Source organism: Anas acuta, chromosome 5 (assembly GCF_963932015.1).
Source record: "Anas acuta chromosome 5, bAnaAcu1.1, whole genome shotgun sequence".
NCBI classification, from domain to species: Eukaryota; Metazoa; Chordata; class Aves; order Anseriformes; family Anatidae; genus Anas; species Anas acuta.
The window spans coordinates 38,934,174-38,958,436 of NC_088983.1; the positions used below are offsets into that span (position 1 = coordinate 38,934,174).

At 37.0% G+C, this 24,263-nt stretch overlaps 2 long non-coding RNA genes across 9 annotated transcripts in view; one reads left to right on the top strand and one right to left on the bottom strand.

The window, feature by feature from the left end:
• The window catches only part of LOC137857580 (uncharacterized), a 278,206-nt gene extending 267,431 nt beyond the window's left edge, over positions 1-10,775 (top strand). For all 8 annotated transcript variants that reach the window (XR_011097158.1, XR_011097159.1, XR_011097156.1 and 5 more), the window contains 3 exons: positions 7,001-7,175; positions 8,097-8,168; positions 9,691-10,775. This is a non-coding gene — a long non-coding RNA (uncharacterized lncRNA). The remainder of the gene's footprint in view (positions 1-7,000; positions 7,176-8,096; positions 8,169-9,690) is intronic.
• Positions 8,176-18,485, bottom strand: LOC137857586 (uncharacterized). Its single transcript, XR_011097172.1, has 3 exons — positions 17,671-18,485; positions 13,162-13,229; positions 8,176-8,557 (listed from the first exon to the last, which is right to left on the bottom strand). It is a non-coding gene; the product is annotated as an uncharacterized lncRNA (long non-coding RNA).
• Positions 18,486-24,263: the final 5,778 nt, after the last annotated feature.

Sequence of the window (24,263 nt, forward strand, 5' to 3'; positions counted from 1 at the left end):
ACCAATGATGTAATGGGATCACGTATTGCCTGGGAATAAGTAAATCATTTCAGCAAGATTGAAAAGCAAGTAACTTAGACTGCATTTTAAACTGGCATTTCAAAGTACCTGGAAGCATTGTAATGGCCTCTGGTATTGTCAGTCTTGAGTGAAATCCACATTTATTCTCTGCTCTGGAGGAATAAGAAAAAGCATCCTCCTTGATATTCGATATTCATTCTTTACACAAAAGTGGGTGGAATGTGCTTCAGTACAATGTACTGATAAAAAATCTTTATTACTTTTAAAAATAATAAAGTAATAGAATGCAAATTTTTTATTTACATTTTAAATTATTTTGCATTTTTAATATGCCTTCTTGATATTTCTTCACTTCTCTTTTTAGGATTTTTAAGATGAGATGAATGATTTTTTTTTTTTCCAAAAGAAAATAATATGGCTGGAAAAAAGTATAAAAATAAAACCTTTTTGCTATATTAGCTGGTAAGACAAAAGCTGCCTTCCTACAGATCTGGAGTCATTTGTGTCAATAGACCATTATGGTTATAGCAAGAGTTGATTCCTAGTTTTAGAACAAGGACAAAGGATTTATTTAAAGAAATTGAGATCTAATTAAACAAACCAATGCATTTCTCTAAACCATTGTGGAAAACACCTTATAAAGTTTTCCTGATCATTAGGCCATCCTTTCTGAAAATGATCAACAATTTGGCGTGCAGAAGAAATTTTATGGGAAAAAGTTAGTATAAACTGATAGGAGAATTATGCAATTAAAAAAAAAAAAAAGCCTATTCTGCTGATCTTGCTGATCTAATCAGTAATATTTATCCAAATCTGCTGCACAGAAAGAAGCAGACCAGAAAAACACTGACAAACTCAGAGGAAACATCTTTGTCTACATGCCATTAAAGATGCAGAACTGAGAGGTGCCAGCCTAAGACATCTCAGGCACTTACCAGGCTCTTACCAATGGAACTAAAAACTTTTTCCAAAATGTAACTACAAGACCTAATCCTCGTTAAATGGCATAAGGAAAACACCAACTGCAGAATTTTCTGCAGTTGCTGTTTGGGTATGGGTGCAATTTTGGACCTTCTATGCTACATGGATGACATAAAATACACAGCAGGACAGGCAGCATTATCTTGTTCCGATTGACACGATTGTGTCACTGTGTGTGACCTTAGCATTCATTGCTGACACTCACCTCACAGCCTTGGCCAAAGGCACTCCACCTGTTCAGAGTCCTCAGGGCATTGAATGGGAGGAACCCATTCTTCGGGAATTAATGAAACCAAGAAAAATATTTGTACAAAACATTCTTCCACATAAAATGGACAGATCTGGGTCACTGTTGAGATCAGTGACTCATCTGGATTTGTAATTTGCCATGAAATATTCTTGGATAAAATTGCATACTCAGAAAAGAGATGATAGACAGGACCATGTGTACTTTTCTGTAAATAAGGAAAACCAGAACATAGTTGAGGAATCTGCTGGCTACTAACTATAAATCGAGAGAGAAGGAAAGATGGCAATCAGGCATTTTCGGGGGGGTGGGAGGGAAGAAAAACAAAACAAAACAAAACACAACAAAAAACACTATTTTTCTAGTATTAGAAAAAGCAATTGTGTGATTATTGTCATACAGGGTTGTATTATCTTCATGCACTTCCAGGAATATCAGACTCCACTCATGTTCTGCATCTTTCACAGAGAGCAACAGAGGACTCAGTGAGGTCTCAGCTTGCTTTCTTGCCTTCTTCAGTTTTCATTGTGTGTATTTTTGCTGGCTGAGAGAGATGGTCTGAATAGTGTAGCACCGTGAAAGGTTTCCACTCATTTGGGAATATGAAAAAAAGGACTTGACTCACTCACCAGCATTTGTCTTACCACCTAAAAAAAATTAATATACCCAAACTGGATGCCTGTGTAAAGCAGTGGGAGAACAAGTACCTACAGGTACCTACACCAGAACGGTAGGAAGGGTGTGCTGTGAGAGAGCATGTGCTGCTGTTGCTGCTTGGTCTAACGAGTGCATACACCACTGTTGCCAGGTCTTATGGGGTACTCCACCAGACTTAGCCCCTGAAAAATAAAAAAGCTTTATCAGTGGAAATGTGCTGGTTTTATGACTAAAAGAGGCACCTTACTGTTAAATTTACACACGCACATGCCCTCATGAATCCAGCCACGGCTGGATAAATTCTGGGCCTTTTCCCTTTGAAATCATTTATGAAAATCAGTGTTGCCAGCAATCCTTCTGGAGCCACTGAATTATACATGTTAAGTAAATTCAATTAAACTAAAGCCCCTTTCTTTCAAAAAAGAGCTGAGTTCTTGAGTAGCTGACTGAAGCAGACACTGAAAATAATAATTCTGCCAGTCAATGGGATCATGTGTAAGTTCTGTTTCACACAATCTGGTTTGGCTTCCAAGGAAAGGCAAACAACATTACGTGGTAAGAAACCCCTTAATTGGGTTAGCGATAGAGGAGGCAACCCCAGTGCATTGGTGTAAGCAGCAACGTGTGAATATTTTATTCAACACAGCAACAGTGGTCTATTTATTCGGCTTATGTGCATAATTAGTAGTAAAATTAAGCAGATTTTTTTTTTCTTTTTTAACATACAGTAGTTATTCTTTATGGGTCTGGATCCTGAACAAAAATATTTCCTTTAGACTTTATTTGAGTAATGCTTTCTTATGGTGAGCTCTGGCAAATGCCATAAAAAATTATAAATCTGGAAACCTAGGAAGTATAGAAAGTGGAAGGAAATTACCTCAGTTTGGCATGAAATACAATGTTACTTTCTTTAAATAAAATGCATCCTCTGTCCTTAGGAACCCCTTACAGGCTAATTTAACATTTCATTGTACTCTGTCATTTACCTTTCCTGCTGCCAGGCCCACACAAGGCAGCTGATATTATTGTATCTGCAGTTACAAAGAGCTTATGTTTTCACATACTATTTTTCACTTCTTTCAGAAAAAATGGTAGCCTGGCACTTTTCTGATTTAGTCTTAAATGTTCTTTTCCTTACAAAATCAAAATAGCCTCAAAAAATCAAAAATGTGCATACGTAAAAAAAAGACTGTAGATAAATACGTAAAAAGACTGTAGATAAATGTAAGAGATACTATGTGATTGTCACCAAGCATGCAATTTAACTGGATGCACTACCACATGAGCTATGTTTTTCCCTCAGATATTCTTACCTAAGCAAGCAGAAAAAAGTTTTATAAAAAAAGCTACTGGTGAACTGAAGCCCTGGGAGGAAAAGTATTCTTGACACAGGTGATATTCTTAGTAAGGCATTTTAATACTTGAAAGGTGCTATGCAGGTAAAAAGTATAAAAGCCAATAGCGCTGTTCATGCCAGTTACTATAACTCTATCTAAAACAGAACCTACAATTTGATCTGAGATTCCAAACATAGCATTAGAGATTTCTAGTCTGATATCATATATAAGTTCTCCAAGATGAATTCAAATTAACAAAGTACATATAAAATCAATTTAGAACTAGCCAACCAACAGCTCTCAGGACCTACTTGCTCTTAAGTACTCACCCCCCACTGAAGATATTTCTAACAAGGTTGTGAACAGGCATGGATCTGTGCTAAATACTGTTCAATATCTTCTATAAATTATCTGAGCAAAACACCAAATTGTGTCTTGTGAAATTCTAGAAAGATACAAAGACTAATAATGTGATAGTTGAAGAAAATGACACGTCATTTCCATGGAGTCATATGAATGGTTTTCTCAACCTACTTTATGGGAACTGCATGTTTAAAAACACCGACAGACAGAAACATGCAGCAACACTACACAAGGCATGTACTTACGCAAGACTGTGACCTGGAACGTATGCTGAAAGGCCATGAATGGTCATGGTGGATAGGCAAATGAACATGGGCTTCCACTTGCGCTTTTCAATTTTTAAGCTTCTTAAAGGAAGAAGAAAAGCATTTTAAAATAAAAAGTATGACATAAGAACTCAATATCATGCCAACTCTGCTGTTCTTCTATCAACAGGAAAAGGAGAGAGAAGGTTTTTAAACAAATGTAGAGGCAGAGAATATCTAATAACAGAAAGATAAATGTATTCAAACAAAACAACAAAGCAATATTTATTACTCTGTAAGAAGACACAGAAGTTGGTTTAGATAGGATTCAAACAAACTAACAATTGCCATTCTTCTAATTACTGTCACACTCCCCAGTAGTATTTCTCATGCTTAAGTTTCTTAACGAGTCACCTTTCTCTGAACTCCTCACTTGTCTATATGGGTAATTAATCAGTCAAAAACACTCAAGTATAAAGTTGATCTGACAAACTCCATTGAGAACACGTGTGCTGTAATTTCCCCGAATCCCTAGTGAAGGAATGAGTGCTAGCTAAGCCCAAAGGTTTATCAAAACACAGTGATAAATCCCAGATGTGATCTCAGCTTTTAATGCTTTCTATTTTGTTAATGTCTCCAAAACCACTCATGGGATTTTTGCTAGGTGTTTTCTTTCTTCCCCCCGCTTTCCCAAATTCAAAGTAAATTGGTCTGGCTTCTGGTACCTGGCACAGTGGCATGCTTCCTCTCAACAACTGTAAGCCTGTCTGAAAAACAGAACAACATCTTTGAGATGGGGTGTTTATATGGGCAACTTTCAGCCACTGAAGTGAATGTGGCCCCACCTTCAAAGAGACTCCAGAGCACTGCTCACCTGATGAAAGCATTAACTGTTTGGGGTTGACTTGATTTACATGAAAGCAGCCAGCTCATTAGCTGAGCTGAACCCAAAGAAGTAAATGTAATGCCCAAGCAGATGTTTTCCTACTACTTGATGTCAATGTTGCTGCAGCTTTCCTCAGGGTAAGAGTACAAAGACTGCAGTGATAAGACCTTGCAGAATCCCCCAACAGCTGAAGGAGAGCAAGCTGTTGAAGAGATTTACATCAGGGCTACTGAGGTCAAAGAAGTTAAATTAATGTAACCAAATCTTACTGGATTGTACGTAAGATAACACTTTATAGCACTGCACATATAGGGCTAAACTATACACATATTTCACAAAAATAATAATTTAATATGACCAAGGGGTAAATGGAGAGCTTGGCATATACATACTGATCCCTAAGAAATCTACTTTTTTTTCTTTTTCAAGTTCTTTAGATGTCTAAGATATGTGTAATGTTGTACCTAGTTATTTATATATGTAAGGCCTCTCCTCTAGAAGTAGTCTTCAAATGTTAAACTCAGACAAGACGTATCTCTCTGGTCACTAGAAAACAAGTTCTTCCTGCTAAGACACTGCTCTTTCATTATATATATATAAGCATATATTAAGAATATGACAGCTTCACTACCATATAACAAAATGTTTCCCTCATCATTTTAATTGTTGGATTCTTTTTCAGATTTCTTGCTATTTAAACACTTGTCACATACATTTGGACACTGGAAATATCCATCTTTCCTCTCCTCTTTGTCAGGTATTTATATAACTTTGCATTTTATTGTCCTAGATTAGGATTATGTTTATATTAGATTTGTAAATTATTTTTTTCCACCATTGTTTTTTTATTGATTTAAAAGACTATACAGTGAACAAGACAATATATATATGTCTGTCTAAATGCATATGTATATGGTTAAGTGTAAGTATATTTAGTTATATTTGTACACTAAATTCAATGGCTTCTGTTTCTTTCTAGAAATCCTTATGGGCTTGTTTTCTTATGAAGTTGGTCAGGCAATGAGAATTTCACTTGCAGAAGAATTTAAATCTATGAACATCTAGCATTAATCAAACAAAAATCATAATGGGTTAAAGAGGGAGATGGTAAACTTGAGAAAACAAAGAACAGAGTAGTCTATGATTTGTGGTAAGCACTATTACACCCAAAGGCCTTGTTTTCCCACTTTAGAGGCAAGCAATTTAAAAGTCAATGTCAGTTATTCATTTCCAGTGACAGGAGAATATAGTGCCCAGGTAAAAACACTTTAGACCCTAAATTTCAGTTTTCAAATTGACTATTCAACTGCAGTCTTATAAATGATTTTCAGATTTTACGTTCACTGCATTTAGTCAGTGGACTGATGGTCATAATACGCTACTGTGCAAAACTGTATGACTTTTCCTGACAAATTCTATTCCAGTCCTGGATGGTCAACATTAGAATTTTATATTATCAAATTCCAGGAGTGGAAATGTCGTTTTCCAATGTTCATGTATATCAGCTGTGCTACATGTATATCTCTTATCACAGTGCAGACTAACATTTTTGTACAAGGGAGCTTATTTGGGCTCTACTCTCCACAGATATTTATTTTAGAAAAATAAGGCAAGATATATAATAAGGTGATTAATCTTGCCACAAATTAATTATGCCAGGCAGTAGTAAGAAATATCCACATCTTCATCTTCACATTCCATCCAGCCTGAGTTTCTAGGACATGATTTGCTGACCTGTTTTAGTGTGCCACTGAATCTCCACAAAAATCATTTTTGTCCTTCAGGTGAAGCCAGAAATAGCTTCTTCACTCTGTCTATAATGAATATTTTAACAGTAGTAAATGCTATAGCAGAGAGCTCTGAGCACACTTTATAAGCAGAGCAAAGAGCAGGGACGGAATTGCAGAAATAGCATCAGCACTGTGGTAGTGGATGTTCCTCTGAAAATGTAAAGTTCCTTTTCCTACTTTACCAGCTATGATAGATTTACTGACAGTTTCTTTTAGTAGTTGTTACAAAATGCTTCTATCTGGGGTGAAAATGTGGACTGAATTTTCTGCTTCTATAACTTTGGAGAGGGGCCCCTGACAGGGCTATAGGTCTAGTATGAGATGAACCAGAACTACTGTATATACACCACTGACTTATTCTGAAGGTGTGTAGAGGATCTCAATATTGCATGCACATTTGTTGCAGAGTGTCTCTGAACTATGCCCAGCGACATTGCAGAAGCCATCAATTAATGTCTTGGGTTCCCTTGCAGGGCCAGTATCTTGCCTTAGCAGATGAACACAGGAACACATCAGTCTTCTACTTCTCAGCCTCTGCCATAAGAGATCCACAAACAGGGACTCTCTGGTGCTTATCTTGTTTGGAGGAGATGGAGTATTTCTTCAAGAGGAAGTACAAGATGTTTCTCTGATATCATTCAATCCGGGGTAAATGTGGAGTATAGCAATTGGTACAATTCTATCTAAATGTGAAGAATATGAGGTCCATTAAGCTAAGTTTTAATGTACTTGCAATGTTAGCTAAGCCTCTTCCATAGTTGCTCCACCTAGTATCTATCTAAATACTCATTCAAGTTTTAAAAAATCCAGATATCTCATTCATTTTCTTCATTTTCCCATCATGAATATTAGTGTTTATCTTCTCGTTTTCCCACAGTTCACGATAGACTTTCACAAAAGCTTTCTAAATTAAAAATTTGGCAGGAAATTAGTTTTTATGAAAGTTATTTTGTTGGCTAGTCTAACAGCTGAGTGAAGTATTTTAAAGACTTTACAATGCATAGTGCTTTATTGATTCATTTTTAGAAGTTGAGAAAAAAGAAATATTTTCCTGTCAGAAATAAAGAGATAATTCAAGACTCCGTTATCAAATAAGATTCGTGAGTTTTCCTCCTCAAAGAGTCTGACCTGGGTACATCAGAGGAAGCATTTTGAAGAAGCCATGTGTTAATTCAGTTAATCTTGAAAATCTGGATGATGCTGGGTCTTCTTTCCTTCTTCTTACTCACTTATCCAACCCACGCTGAGGCCAGAGTCCCACAGACCTCTCCTGATTTGCACTGCTGTGTCTTGGAGGAATACCAGGGTGAGAGAATGGGGTGTTGAAGAAAAGGCAAGGTGGCTTTTTAAGTTAAAAAAGAAGGAAAGGAAAATCTGAGTGTCTAATGTAAGGGAGAAGTATGTTTTAACATGATCAGCAAGGAAGAAGTGGGAGGAATGCAGGACTATATTTCTGTCTACCCCTTAGCTAACTACCTGGACATCAGCTCTCACCCATGTTGTCCGTCTTTCCAATTACCTTTCAAATACTTGACAGTTATAGTTGTCTCGCTCTTGGATATATTTCAGGCCTAGAAGAACTTAAGAATGTGTGGTAAAACTGTGATTACAGAGTTTGTCAGAGAGCTACCTTTTAACAAAGTAAGTTCTTATATATGTGCCACCTGCATGCTCACAGTCTTTTCCTCTTCTTTTCTGACCAACCCTTCTTCCCCACATAATTGTGGAGGGAAAAAAATAAAAATAAAAATAAACTAAAAAATGGACCAAGTGTATACTGATATGATAGTATGTTCAAATATTGAAAATATTCTCTGAAAAAAAAATATTTTCAAAAATACCATGATGGAAAACATTTTTCATGGGAAAGAAAGTATTTTGTCTAGAAAATCACTGGTAAATGGCAATGAATTCAAAAGAACAATTGTGCTAAAATTGAAAACCCAAATCTCTGTTCTAATTCTATTTCCCTAGAGAGTCCCATTTGTCTCACCTGTTTACAGGATAGGGGCAGGCATTCATTCATTATGCTGTGAAACAAGGAGAGTCCTTGCATTAGTTAGAAACTTACATGATGGAAAGACAGAAGCATTTTTTCATCTTTCTCTAACAACTCTGACTTTGGCATATCCGTGAGATTATAAATGTTCATGTTTAAAACAAGTCTTCTTTTCTAATATGAATGACGCTATCAAAAATTTCCTGTCTGCTAAATGCACAGAAAATTAATATCCAACTTAAAATAGAGTAGGTAGTCACTCTTATCCTAGCCTCTTACTTCATTTTCCCCTTCTACCCTCACCCTTCTTATGCTTTTTCTTATTCATTTCTTATCGCCTTACTCAAAAGCTTTTCATGTCTTTAACCTTTCACCCTCACCTTTTATTCCTCCCTGAATTTGGACTGGGACCATGTCTAAAACATATAAGTAGTTCATAATATCCTCTTTTTTTCTTTCTTTCTTTTTTTTTTTTTTTTTTAATTTCAACATCACATTGCACCTTTAGGAGCCCTGCTCTCAATGAAGTTATTCATAAAGCATTCAGTGTTTAAATTTGTAGTCACAGTGCTGGCTGCCTCTCTGTCTCAGAAGCCGTGTGAAGAAGTAGGTCTTAATAAAACTCCTAATGAAAATTATAAAGCCCATGATGGAAGGCGCATCTCATACATACAGCCCATGTTTGTATGGCACCTAACTGAATTGGACACAAAGTCAGGTTTTCTAAGTTTCTAACCCTCATCTTGCCATTTACATTGTTAGTAATAACAATAACATCATAAAACAAAGCAAAATTATTGCAGGAGGCTTCATTTCCTTTGCTTATCATATGAGCAATGTATTAAGATTATTTGATATGTTTGTTTACCTGTTTCCTGCATATTAGTTCAGCATTATGTCCTAGAACATCCAACATGAAAGCCAAAATCCTGAATTTATCACATATCATCATTATCAAAAATGCATTTTCTTTCTTTGTATGCTTTAAGTAAATATAAGATGATATCGTAATAATATAAAGGACAAAAATGATTTCCAGTTGCAAAATTCATATTTAAACTTGTAAAGGTTTTCAGACTTTAGGTTTAGTTTAACCTCTCCATATGTTCTACATATGTCAGCACTGCATCTATGTATATTAACTCTCCATATTTAAATCCACAGGTTGCAAAATCAGCTAAAAAGTAGTGTCAGGAGGTTAACCATTTGGGTTGGAAAAGACCCTTAAGATTATGAAGTCCTAAAGCTGAAGAAGAGAACAAATGGCGTAGCTGTGAAGGAACAAAGGGTCCTTCTGCACTGCTGGGTATAGACAGACCTGAGTTTGTTTGGCCTGTGCTGACCCCAGAACTGGAAGTCAGAAGACCACAGTGACAAGACACCTGTTCCTACAGGACAAGAGCCTCCATAAACCAGGCCTTTGAGCCATGTTGGCCCTGAACTGTATCTATTTTAATAACTCTACCTGACAGCAACTCTGTGGCAGAGCTAGGATTAGAATATAATCATGCTGGCTCAGTCATGTGCATAGATTATTTCTAAAACTTCCCTCAACATCCAGGTTCCCATAGCCGATAAAATATATAATATATGCTCTCTTATCTTCTTAATTCTCAGCAGCATTCTCACTGTAACCTGAAAGACATTCTTAAGCAAACAAAACAAGTTGACCTCTAAAATGTGCTTTCCGGTAGTAAGAGCTGCCGTTCTAACCCAGGGGCTGGGCATTCAGTTTTCACAGCTTGCAGCAGACTCTCAAATGAAAATATAATTTCTTAATTGCATTCTGTAACAGCTGGCCCAGGGTAAATATAAGGTTACATTTCAGTGATCAGAATTTCAGGAATAAAAACAAAATTTGCATGCATAAGAAAAGACGATTTTAAATGTTGTATTATATTTCCCAGTATCACGTTCCTGTTCTGGAGATCCTCTCTGAACTAATGGCAGCTGTTATATACATGGTCCACTGCAAGCCAGCCCTCCACAGCTCTCCATCACTATTATGCTACACTGGTAAAACAGTATAAAGCAAACAAATAAACAGATTTTTCCAAATCTGCTGCTGATATTTTCCTGTCATTTTCTCAAAATACCTGATTTTTCATTGTCATCTGCCCTCACCTATCAGTTCTTTTCATGCTGGATAAGCAGAACTGTATTTTTTAGCATTAAAAGCATTAGCTATTTTGGTTAAGAAAACATTGCTCTAATTTGTGCAGCTAATGGAATAAAAATGCATTAACTAAGCTGCAATTGTATTTTGCTTCCTCCATCTGCTACCATCCAGTCACACTTCCATTCCAATCATTTGTAGCAGACTTTCAGAAAAATCTCCCAGGGACCCTCAGACACAAAGGAATTTGTTTGGTAAATCAACTACAGGCTCATCTGCCTGAGCACGGAGGAGCAGAGAGGCACAAGGGCAGGCAGGGGAGCCCCAATAACCTGCCAGGAGAAAGAAGCCCCTGCCCAGACCCTCCGCAGGCTGCCATAGGGGAGCCTCAGCCCCATGCCAGGCTCTGAAGGAGAGGCTCTCCAGGTCTCCTCTCAGACTGAGGGCACTTGGGGTGTGGGGTCACTCTGGGATGCAGGGGTTAGCACTGGGGGATTGTACAAAAGCATGGGTCATCAGGGCCCACCTATCAGGGGTAGCAGCAAGAGGAGACTGGAGAGTGTGTATTTGTGTGGCTGTGTATGTCAGCATGTAAACATGAGTGAACATCAAGCCAGAGAAGTGAGCAAGCAGGCTGGGTGCTGAGGATGCAAGTGCTGGTGTGGCCATTAGTCTGGGTCAGATACCGGAGAGATTAATGGATGCTAATGAACTTTCATCCTGAGCAGCCAGAGAATGAGGAGGAGGCCATCAGTACTCTGTGTTTGTGTCAGTGCTGTTTTCTGTTGCTGTTGTGATCAGACATATATCTCACTCTATATACATTGTATGTGTTTCTGTGTCAATTGTGAATATGTGTTCAGCCTCACCACCAGGTGGACCTGGGAACACAGATCTGTGGCAGCCTGACTTCTGTTGGGCTACCAGATTTGTGTGCCCCTAAAAAAAATATAAAATAAAATATAAAATAAAATAATAAAATAAAATAAAATAAAATAAAATAAAATAAAATAAAATAAAATAAAATAAAATAAAATAAAATAAAATAAATAAAATAAAATAAAATAAAATAAATAAAATAGTATTGTACCTCTAAGAAGCCTCAGAAGCTGCAGAATGATCAGACAATAATTCACAATATTGTCAGCATTTTCCAAAATGATTAGAGGGCTGTGGACATGAAGGTGAGGCTACAAAATGGTGCTTTTTTTTATTATTATTATTTCTTACAGCCTTCAATTGGCAGCTAGAGCCCTTCCTGGCAGGTAAAACAAAATCATCTGGTTATAGCAACATACACATACCCAGCAGCTACTGAACTACTAGTCTGTCCATATGTTCATGATAGATTTTGAAATGCTAAGACAAACCAAAATTGAAATGCTTCTGTGCATATCCAGAATCAAAATGTAGTTACCTGGGGATTTAGGAAATTACATTAATAACTAAAGAATTACATAAGCAGTGACTAAGATTTGAAAACCACTGTCTTGAATTTGAATCTTGAATTATTCTTAAATTCCAATTCCAGTGCCTAAGCTTTAGTATTTACTAAAATGTACTGTGATTAAGTAAGTCATTAAGAACATCAAATTAAACAAAATAAAGAACTGTAAGAAGAAATAAACACCCCACCCCCCCAATAATAATAATAATAATAATAATAATAATAATAATAATAATAAAAAGATCATTCTGAAAGCAGAAATCGGTCAAGAGAAATTGTCAATGAACTACAGAGTTAGGTCCCTGGAATTTGAATCCTTTTTTGAAACTGGGTGGTCTATGCCTAATACCGTGTTTTGTATTTTGGTCTGGCATTCATGTAGTTTTTGCAGTGATACTCAATATATTATTGCAAGTTAGCAGGACTTATTCAAATGCAGAAACACATCCTATTTACTTCTTTTCTTAGCCTATAGTTTCCTACAGTGTCACTTGTTTTTGCTCAGAAGAAACCAAAATATGCCTGGAATTGTAATTTGGAAAAATTTTGTAGACTTGTGGTAGTAGTGGCATTGACTACATGCCATAAAGCTCTTTAATGAGCTTCACCATCTCCATATCAAGTTCTGCAATGAATGCAACTTGATCCCCAAAGAGCCCTTTTCAGAAACCATGCAGCCTTTAAAGGGCCACATATAATATATTAACTCTATTTTGATGAAAAACAAATCTGCTAGATATTTAACAGACTTCATCCTGAAGTAAAAGCCGGTATATGGTGTTGATCTTGGCAAAATAGCCTCAGCCTCCTTAGAAACTGTGATTTTGTATTACCACCCCTTTTCAATAATAATGAACATAGGGAAATCAAAAATGTTATATGCAGGAAAATATAGTATATGCAGGAAATATGTTATTCTTCTCATGCAAAGCAATGAGGACCAGGTCCCCATTGCTATAAATCAAAGCAGTACAGAACTATCCCAAGTTATATCAACTCAGGCATTGCAACTGCAATCTACTTGCTAGAGCTAAAGGAAATTATACCTGGTGATGGCACGTACTGTACTTACCATACTAAATTATCTTTCTGTGCAAGATTTTTTCTCTATGTTGTTTCCATGATGACCTATGTATGCTCCTGGGAAAATATGAGCAGTCATTAACAATGCTGAAACTAAGTGACATAAATTGAAGTCTCTTTTATATTCCAAGGTTGTTGTAACCGAGAGTCAGTACTGAAGAGTAAAAGGAAAATTTCCCAGACACAAAAGGAGAAGACAGGTCTAGATTTCCATTTAAAAGTTAAAAGACACTTGTTTTTTTTTTTTTTCAGAGAGAAGTCGTTTGCAAAATGTTGCCATGGATCTAGTTTAAGTTCATAATCTCCACCCACTTCCCCTCTCTTTATCTTATATGGGATAATTAGGTCCATGCCCAAGGCCATCTATAATAGAAACCATCATCTTGAAAAGCTGTATCCTTACAGAAAATATTGTACATAATGCATTAAGAAAGATTCAGGTAGAAGTTAGCAATGACAACAGAAATCATATTTTTCAGTCTCCTTGTTTGGGCATGGAGAGATCTTTGTGTTCAGTTTCACTGATCCTTTGTACAACACATTCTCTTCTTGCTGTGAAGTCTCTTAATTAAAGACCAGGATTATTATTACATCAAATAAGCACCTGAAGAAAGTTAACTTGTCCTCTCTGTTTTTCAGGAAGGTGCACTGTGTGTCTGTGTTCACATGCCATTAGAGCACTGTAATTACCTGGTGGTCTGTTGTAAGCAGGAAGAGATTCAGTCTGAGGGTTCAGCTGACAATCATTCAGGTAGGAATCAGCTTTGTGCACTGCTGCTTCTCTAGTAGCAGATTATATAGCAGCATGTGCCACTTGAAAGCATGGCAATACAGATTGTCTTCTGTACAGGTGTAAGGAGCGTGCTCCTGGAGGCAAGTGCTTCAAGCTGACTGATTCTGGATTTGGATTCAGCAGCATGCCAGGAGGTGCTATCGCACAACATCAGTGTCCACATTGTCAGTGGCCTTGTGTTCCTTCTTATGAGTCCACTCAACACCTCTTACAGCGAAGGAAATTTATCAAGCCTATCTATCTAGTCAAAAGAGTTGGTCTTAGAGAAAAAGTAGGAATAAATCCCGTGACCTTTACTGCATGTCCTCCCTCACAGCAGCTGAGGCACCAGGAATGCCCACTAGATGTAGGGAAGTAATTGTTGAAATCACCACATCTCTCAACGACAGCCAGAAATGATCGGACTGTTCCACCAAAACATTTATAGAGACCTGCTTGGGGAAATGAAAAACCTCCAAACCTCCTCTCCTGAATCTAAGAACAGGAGGGAAATAAAAAAATAAAAAATAAAAAAATAAAAAAATAAAAAAAGCAGAAAAAGGATGGCAGAAAAAGATCTTTGTTCAAAAAGAACTATTGACACAAGAAAGTCCTGAAAGGAAATAGTTTGATATAACAGATAATTGAGATGAACCCTGCTTTAGCTCCTTTATGACCTCAGGCAGAGTGTGTGGAGGAGCAAGGCCTGGGTACACCCACAGGTATATGATATCTCCACAGCGTGAGTGTAAACAGACACTTGAAGGAGAGCAAATCATTGTGCTGCTGGATGCACCTATGTGTTTGCTACTAGAAGAGCATTCAGAGACCTGTCAAGAGTCTTGCTGAGTTTGATGCTAATAGCATAATGAAGCAAGAAGACCAGGAAATAACTACTGACATGTTGTGTTCCTTGTCTATAATTATTTCTGATTTATTACAAAAACATCAAAAACAGAGATGTTTTATCAAAAACATCTCTGCCAATTTGAGATGTGAATAAACAAAGCAGAGGCCATTTATAAAATGGGTGGTCATGCTGGCTACTAATATCACACTCTTTCTTAAGCCAGTAATTAAAACTCAAAGAAGAGTGTTGTTTTTTTTAAGGGCATATAATGACTATGCATTTGTCTAGTGTGCATACAAATAAGTCTTTTATGTTGGTCTTTCAGATACCACACGGTTTGTCAGATATCAGGGTCAGCTCTAAATAAGACATAACAGCACAACTCACCTTTAGTATACATCTAAAGATGTGACTGTTACTATGCTTTACAAACAGTTTTCTGGTGCTTTCCGGGAAAGAATGAAAGGTTGGCTCATAATCAGACTCTAAGGAAATTAAAGTAAATGCCTGCATCATACTGAAATGCAGTTGAAGCCTGCTGTATATGGACACTGATATTAGTTTCCTATATACCTTTCTAATAAAAGGAAAACACTTTTTTTCATTTGAAATCATGACAATCAGATTGTCAGCTGATTTCCATTCTCTAAGTCTTCTCATACATTAAAAATCTTTAAGAACAGGTTCTATAAACATAACATTTTGTTAATTTTGCATATCCATCAGTGTAGTTGTATGCACTCAGTATGTGCATACATAGCCCACATGAATATATTTACCCAGTATCTAGTGAGCCTAGCTTATGAAGAAATTATATGCAGTATCTCTGATCTCAAAGGCAACAGAAGAGACAAAAAGACCTACATGTAAGGTTCCCATAGGAATGGGTGCACTTGTACAAAAATGTTCTACACCGCTCTCTGCTTCTGCTACTTTGAAGGGTGAATTTCATAAACAGCCTATGCAGTTTCTCTTCTCTGTCCATCAAAATCAGTGACATTAAATGACATTGTTTGGAATATAATTTCCTATAAACAAATTTGCAGTTGCCATAGCATATATCAAAGTCAGCTTTCACATGTAATCTACTCAAAATATTGTGTGGCTGACAAACTCGTGACATTCCTGCTTAAAAAAAAAAAAAAAAAAGCATCTGGTCTTAATCACTAGGCCAGCAGCTGCAATAAAACAAATGTATTTTTTGCCCATTAACAAAGGAAACAAGACTCCCCATAAGGTACAGCCATTGCCTCTTGCCCTTCTTCTATCCAATTTTAACTCCTGTAAATAAGGCTTTCCAGGCAGTAATGTCACAGACAAAGAAAAAACATAAAAATTATTTTCTTTTGTCCAATTGCATGGACTGAACAAGATACTAAAGATCAGGTTAATTAAATTCATAGTAACTTAGCTACATTTTTGTTGCATTTTCAACTCATGAGAAGTATCTTCACATTATCAGGTGCATTTCAGATGTTTTAGAAGTAGTTGTTAATTCTCTTTGCCATTAGTTTCCTCCTCTCAGTCTTGTCTTCAGTATGATGGACAGTTGTTCCAGCTGCATCAGAAACGGAAGATATCACACAGTCAAGTTGCCCTTCTTCTGATCCAAACTCTCTGAAGGCCTTTCAGTTCTAAAGTTGGAGGATTGTGGTACAGGACACTGACAGTTTGGAGTTCAGTTATAGTTTGAGACCAGCCATGTGCTATAGACATAGCCCAAAACAGAATGCTGGTTGGGACTTTGGGATATTGTACAACCTCTATCAATCTGCAATCTTGACTGTAAACCAAGATCACCATATTGTCTGCTTGTCTTGAGGTAATAAGATCTTGTTCTTCCACAAACCAATCTGTTCCCCAATTCAGTAACTGATATTCTCCTTCTGTGTACTTTGGTATAAAGTAACAGCAACTCTACTGCAGGCGAACATAAGCAGTATGAAGGCTTCCGTATAGTATGGCCTCTCCTTTTCTGCTCTCTACTATATATATCCTGATTTCTTTTCCCTCAGATACAGATGAGTACTCATGCTAACGGTGTGTCACAGAAGAATCAAATTTCTCACATATGTATCTGTTCGACAACAGGAACTCTACCAGACATATTTCTGGATAAAGCCTTGTCAGCTTTTCCAAAATCATACAGTGCACTAGCTGCCCTTTGGATGAGATACAAAAGACAATGTATTTGGTTATTTATCACCCTATGCCATCACAACACAAAAGTATACTGGGCGAATAAATGAGACCAAAAAACATTTCAGAGAATTGTATTCTGCCTAAAAACTCTCTAAGTTAAGTTTGAATGCACAGTGACCATTTAAGTCATCATTCCTTCAGGTCAGTCAAATGGAAGATTTCATCCTAAGTGTAAGAGAGGGGAATTTTCATCCCAAGTATTATTCACTCAAAATTTAAAACACTGATCTGTAAGATATATAAGGAAATAATTGGTCTTTTGGATACATATTTTAAAATGCTCAGGGTAGTTTATATTATAACAGCAGCTTTTCTATGTTCTAAACATATCTAATACGATATTGCTTCATTGTTTGGCAAGGTCATTTCTCTTCAGGAAAATAAAAAAACAATACAAAATAATAAATAAATAAATAAATAAATAAAAATAAAGCAGTCTTAATTTTCCTCAAAGACCAAGAGATGGTCTCTGAATTTGGAACCAAACTGAATGAAATGAAAACATGCAAATAATGGGGCACAACCTGCCCTATTATTTGGGGCATAACATACAAATAATGGGGCACTAACACAACCTACCCTGGTGACAATGAACCTGAATTTCACAAAGTATCAGGTGTTAAACCAGAAGGATGAAACAGGGCGCCATCTTAGCTCTAAAAGACAAAATTTACCATCAAACTGCTATCAGTCTTCATGAGGAGTGGTGGGCAGGGGAAATATGTCACTGATGAAAAATGTCTTCTGAGCCTTTCTGAAGAATGCATATGAAATGACAATGCAGAAATAGCTTGAAATGGCTGCTGATTCCTAGCCTGCTACACAATTGTTTCTGTTTCTTTGCTTTAACTCAATCATTTACCAAGAACATTGCTTTCAGTGCCCACTCAGCATTAGATAGGATCAGCAGAACCATAGCAAGAAGGAGAGGTGGAGGAGCACTTAGGGGAAGTAGGCATTTCCTTGGCTTAAAGGCCACAGCTGACACCATTGAGAGCTGGGCCTACATCCAGCAGGGCCTAGGATGGAGAAAATGAGAGTTACACAGAGCCCCAGGGGAGGGCATCCCCTAATTAGTGCAGGTGTAAGAATTGCACATGCAACTAATTGCATTGATAAGGCTGCTGTGTGACAGATGAATTGCATTCTTTGGCCTAATGCCAGGAATGCATAAACTGCCTTGGAGAATTCTCTTTGAGAACAGCAAAAATTACTATAGCCTTCTCATCTTTGGGGAAATTTTTGAACTTTCTTCCATGCTACTTTTGTCCTGCAAGCTACTAGGGATTTTGTCTTTCCTTCAGGAAGGCTTGATTACTTCTGTTTCCAGAATCTCATTGTTTTTCTTGCAGCAAAGGTTGTTCTGGCTGATGGAATCTTTTTAAATATATATTTTGTTTTACTCTTCCTACCCTTAGCCCTGACAGGTAGTTTACTGGCTTGCTTTCCCTGAGTAAAAATCCTAGTAGAGATTCTGCCATGAATTTTACATAGCTCTCCTCTTCTTTCTCTGCCATCTCTCTCTCTTGGAACCCACTGCACCTCACACCCGTCCCAGACTTTCCTCTCATTCCCTCACACTGCCCCTGCTGTCCCCTATCTGTCATGTTCCTCTTCCGCACAACTCAAACTCACTCTATGCTCATGCAAGCAAAACCCTTTTCATACTTCTGTTGATTTACAGAGGCCGCTTCAGGTCACTACCTCTTATGCCCATAAAAACATTTCTCTTTCTTGCACCCCTGTTTTGAGTGCAGGTCTCCACACATCCCCCAAGGGCCACCTGAGTGTGTGGAGATGTCCAGTCAGCCAGAAGAGATCCCAGAAAAAGTCCCTCTCCTGGGTTCAAGTCTCTGGCAAATACCTTGCTGTATTTCTGAAGTTTAGTTTTTGCATGGAATTTATAATAACAGGAAAGAGAAATATACAGTCTTTCAGTACTTGGAATGGCAATATCTCATGTGGCTAGGAAAGGTATGTCTGGGAGTATCATATAGCTGTTACTCAGCCTGGAGACAGAGGAGCTTTGTATGGTGTGCTGAAGCTTCTTTAGCAAGTCAGACCAAAATACAGACACACGGCTGAGGCTGTCCTGGCTTAGACTGACACAGACAAGTTTCACACCCAAGCATAAGTCACTATTTTTTCTTATGGCAACAAAATGTTGTGAAGGTGAAAAAATAAATCGCAACATTAGACCCTTCTGACTCCATGTTCAGTGCAAGGCAATCTTTCACTCTTTGCAATCTCGTTTATGCAAGGACAGGATAGTTTTGTATTAAACTAAGTAAGCAAACTAGAGATGAGATTTATGGACCATGCTCAGGCAAGCAGAGGTCAGTGGCATACTCTCTACAGACCTCACAAAGAAGAAACATGCTGCTTTATCCTGAAAATCCATCTTTCTGAAGATGTGAGATAATTTGTAATATTATTAGCTTTATAGTCATGTACAATCAGATGAAGAAGCTATAGCCACTCATATTTTCAGCAGTAACACAGGAATAAAAATATTATGAACAACAGAAATTATTTGTTTCCTATAACTTTCTTATGCTTTGGCTTTCAGTAGTCTAGAAACTAAAAGAGGAAAGTGGAGTTTTCTATTAGAAGAGCTATATAAATTACAAAGGTCTACTTGGAGCAGGATACTTTAAGGCATATCAATGCATAAAGAAAGAAGGACAATCAAGAGAGTCTTGTAGTTTTTTTCATTATGGTTTTTGTTTGTTTTTTGTTTGTTTGTTTGTTTGTTTTTGTGAATATATGCATGTTTAATAATTTTTTCCATAATGTAATTGAAAAGGAACAGATGGAAATACCTTAGTTATAAAGATTAAGATAGGGTTTCCTATAAGTTGCCTTGTTAGAAGTAACGGAATTTTCAAAGCCTACTTGGCAATAGTGCTCCTATTTGGTGAAATTTATGGTCAGAAAACAGCATTCTAAAGGAAGGAAATTGGCCAGTTTCTTCTTTCCATGCAGTACAGAAATTCCCTACACATCATCAGTAGCATAGGTTCTTTTGATGTATATTTAGGCAAAAACATCATTCACAAATGGATATACAGGCAGCATATAAAACATATTTCTGGCAGCAGAAAACATAGTGTCTTACAGAAATTGCATGTAAGCCAAACAGTTTGAAGAAGACATCTTCATGATTATCTGATGGATTCCTATACAAGAGCAAACAGCAGTCATTCCATGCCGCACATGGTGAAGTTACAGCAAAAAATGTACCACAGGCATTGAAATTGTGCATTATACAAAAAAGCCACCCTGAATTCAAGTCAATTTATAACAGAAGCTTCATTTTATTTTTGGCACTATTGCTGCTACATTACATTCTTAAGAATCTGTTAGTGATTTCGCTGCTATATAGTAATGCAGAATAACTAATCACAAATGGCAAAGCAACTGCAGATAATGTAGTTTCAGTTGGTCCGAGAACAGACTTTCGGAAACAGCATTCTGAAATTCTCTGAATTTGAGCTCTACCCAGTCACAGAGAAGCATTTACCAATCCATCCATTTAACGATCAGGACAATATACACAATGACTTTTACAAAGTGCAGCAACAAATGAGCTAAGGAATCCCCCACTTTCTCTTCCTCAAGAAAGTCATGGTTTCTATGGATTGTCAGTGTCTATATAGCTAACTCTCAGTTCAAGATTATTGTTTGTCTGTGTGATTGTTTTTCCACAGTGCACTGAGTTAACTTGATATTTGTTCTGTTTTTCAGAGATGTCTGTCCAAATGCAGGATGTATTGAGATTTCTGTTATCATTTCCAATTATTCCTTCTTTCACCAAGAGAAAATGAACACCTCCAATTAAAACATTTTATGAGATAATCCAGATATCACTGGAGGAGTTGCAAATAGAGTCTATGCTGCACATAATTACAGGAAATAGTAAAAAAATAAACTAAGATTTGTAAACAAAAGAAAAACACAATAAGAGTTGATTTGAAATAGAGAGAGTGAGATTTGCTATTTCTTGTTACCCAGAAATCTACTGTTTTAGCCAAGTCTTGCACTGGTCCACATTATTTCAAAATTTATCTTCTGCTGTCATTGCTGCAGAACCACCACATTGGTTCAAATATACCAGTTAGTTAGTGTAGGTGTATGAAAAGTAATTGCAGTTGTCCCCAAATCACCAAACAGTGATATTATATGTAACAATTTTTGAACACAAGACTTTCTGGACTTCCCCAAACTTCCTTCCTCTGAGAAAGAACCTGGGAAGTCAGTATCCTAATATATCATGCATAAGCATTTGGTATTTTTTAGCTGGATGTGATGTCCAAATTGTTTTGTCTAAGACATCCTCCACTTTTCTTATTATTATATCAATATATCCTTCTATTAGTAAGCTGCTAATAAATTAATAATAAACTAAAAATATACTTTTTTTTTTCAGAATAAAATAAAGATAATGCTTAAATCACACAAACACATTCCTTGAGGAATGTAATCTATTACTTATCTGTAAGTGCGTCTAAATATTTTCAACAAAAATAACTTTGTTATGGCATTAAACTATCTTAACAAATGAAAAACCCTATAAACATCTTTAGCCTAATTCCTGTGAGAAAATTGTTCTCATAAGTATTGCCATTTCCTGCAGCTTCAAAGTTCTGTCTGGAGAGTCTTCCTTTATGTAAAATCATAACTCTTTCTGTACTGACTTCCTCTTGGCACTGACACTAGTTCCAGTTCAGAGGAGGGTGATGTAACATTTATAAAGGCTGAAGCAGGTATGCTGATAAAACTTGTAGCCAGCTGCAGCTGTCTGCATCTGTTCAAGGGGAAACTCCCTTCTCAGTATGAAGTCTGATCAACTGAGCTTTATAAAAAAGTACCATATTGTGGGGCAGCCCTTTAGTGCCTGCTCTCCAAAAGCAGGAACAAGGTGATGGCATCACACCCCCACAGTACACAGAGTGGGTCAGAACCAAGGTGCTAGCAGCTGGTCCCATGCCCTCTCCACAATCAATCTCCAATTATACTTTGAAGGAAAAAAAATAAATCCCACTCAGAGAAGAAACTGAATCCTTTCAAGTCATTGGCTCCACATCACATGAAACTTTTCTATTTTTTACCAGTACATTAAAATTCTGTGTACACTTGTGCACTCAGGCACATTTAAAAACAATACTTATTCATAATGTCTAGGCATCCTTGCTGTAAATAAATAAATAAATAGATATTAACCACATTGACTAAAAATAAAAATAAAAAATTCAATGTAATACTCTGACACAGCTTAAATACAATGCAAGCCTTTAAGAATACTTCTTTGGGAGCCTGAAGCAGAGACGGCAGAGCTGTCTGCAGGGCATGTATTTTGTTTTCATAGCAATTTTCAAAGTTTCATCATTTTTAGTTTTTCACAGAAATAATGCCAGAAAGAAATTGGGTGTCAAGAGCCAAACATTTCCATTCAAAAGGCTTTCTGGTGACTGGGTGTTGAAACTATGGGTCTGATGATCAGAATACATTTTATCACCCCAAAGTATTCTGCAACAGGTGGAAGATGACCTGAATAGGATCTGTCATCATTTCAGCTCAATTCCCTCACTGCCGTTCCACTGAATGTGAAGCACCATGAGTAACTGAAAACCATTTCTAAAGAAAGGCTTATTTACACTAAAAGGAACTTAACCAAAAGTATCCTGAACAATGGCAAAAGGAGGCACTTCAGAAGGTAAGGGCATTAACAAGCCACTTTTGTAAGATCAGGAGCCTGTCTAGCCCTGTCTTTTCCAATGGTCTGTTGCAGAAAGTAAAGGAAGTGAATAAGAAAAATAGAATATAGAATCATATACCCACCCCTTTACATAACTCCAACCTCTCAATAAATAAATGAATAAATAAATAATGAAGAATTAAGTTATTTTGGGAAAAAAAAAAAAAAAAAAAGTCTACTGACAAATCTTTTCGTCTACTGCAGACTTCTGCAACTGTTCAAGGATGAAATTTGTTTCTGCTTCCAGGAAAAATATCAGCAAGTTTCAAACAAAGGGACAATAGCATGGTTCAGACTTCCTAACTCTGTTGATTGGTATCCAGGCATGAGTATTTAGTTATTTTCACCAAGACTTTGTACATATTTTCCAAGGCCTGGATCAGAATTCCCACCTACAAATACCAAATTCATGAAACTAATTTTTGTCACAATTATATCAGTGCAACTCTGCTGTAACTATAATGAAAGCACAGCAAGATGTTATCATTGCTATTTATCTCTAGCTAGTCTTATTTATGCCGAAGAATGACTACAGCTAATTTTATACCCCGTGGTTCTGCTGTGAACTGTTCAGCTCCAGCCAGTATCTGGCTTCATTACTATCACGTTTCCTGGCTCCTGCTTCCCACAGCTCTGCAGATCAGTGTGTGAAGACTAATATGGTGCTATTCGGTCATATCCCCAAAACAGTGTTTTCCCGGTACACTCACCCTTAATTCTTTGGTGGGGAAAAAAGGACAGTTTGTCTTTTAAATAGATGGATTCATGGAGTAAGATCTCTGTCTTCCAGCTTGGGAATGTTTAGAAAAAAAAGATGATTGATTGCCATTAACCCCCGTTACCATTTTTCTTTTTTTCCGTATTTCCTTTTTCTTTTCCTTTTCCTCCTTTTTCTTTACTTGTCTTAGTAAATAAAATATCTTATAAAAAAGGTAAAAAGGGGGGGGTGGAGGGGGGGGTGGAATAGGAACACGAGGCAAAAGCACTAGTGCAAATACAACTTTAACTGGTTCTGAAATTTTCCCTAACTGCTTGTTTGAGAACCATTTTTTGGTTATGTTTTTCCCTCCAAGCCCTGATCAAGCTAATTGGGGGGACACATCTTTATTTCATTAGATCAGGAAAGAACACAATCTCATCACTCTAGGATAACCATAAACAACACTCAAGAAAACCCTGAGAAATAAATAGGAAGGGGTTTGCCAGTCACAGTTGTGCAGCCTTGGCACTATTTTATAGGTAAGCTTGTACAACACCTTCCTCATTGGCACTTGGCTCCAGCTAGCACTATGATTTTTTCCCTGTGCTGAGCACTAGCTTGACACCCACATGTTAATAATAAGCATTCATCAGGAGAATAAAGACCCTGTGCACCTGTCTGCCAAAGCTCCAGTGACATTAATGGGTTTCTTATGTTGTTGCAGTTCAGCCACACTACTCACAAGTCACTGTGAGTTCATCCTTGTGAAACGTGAATGCCTGAAATCTTTATATAACCAGAGGTAGAGC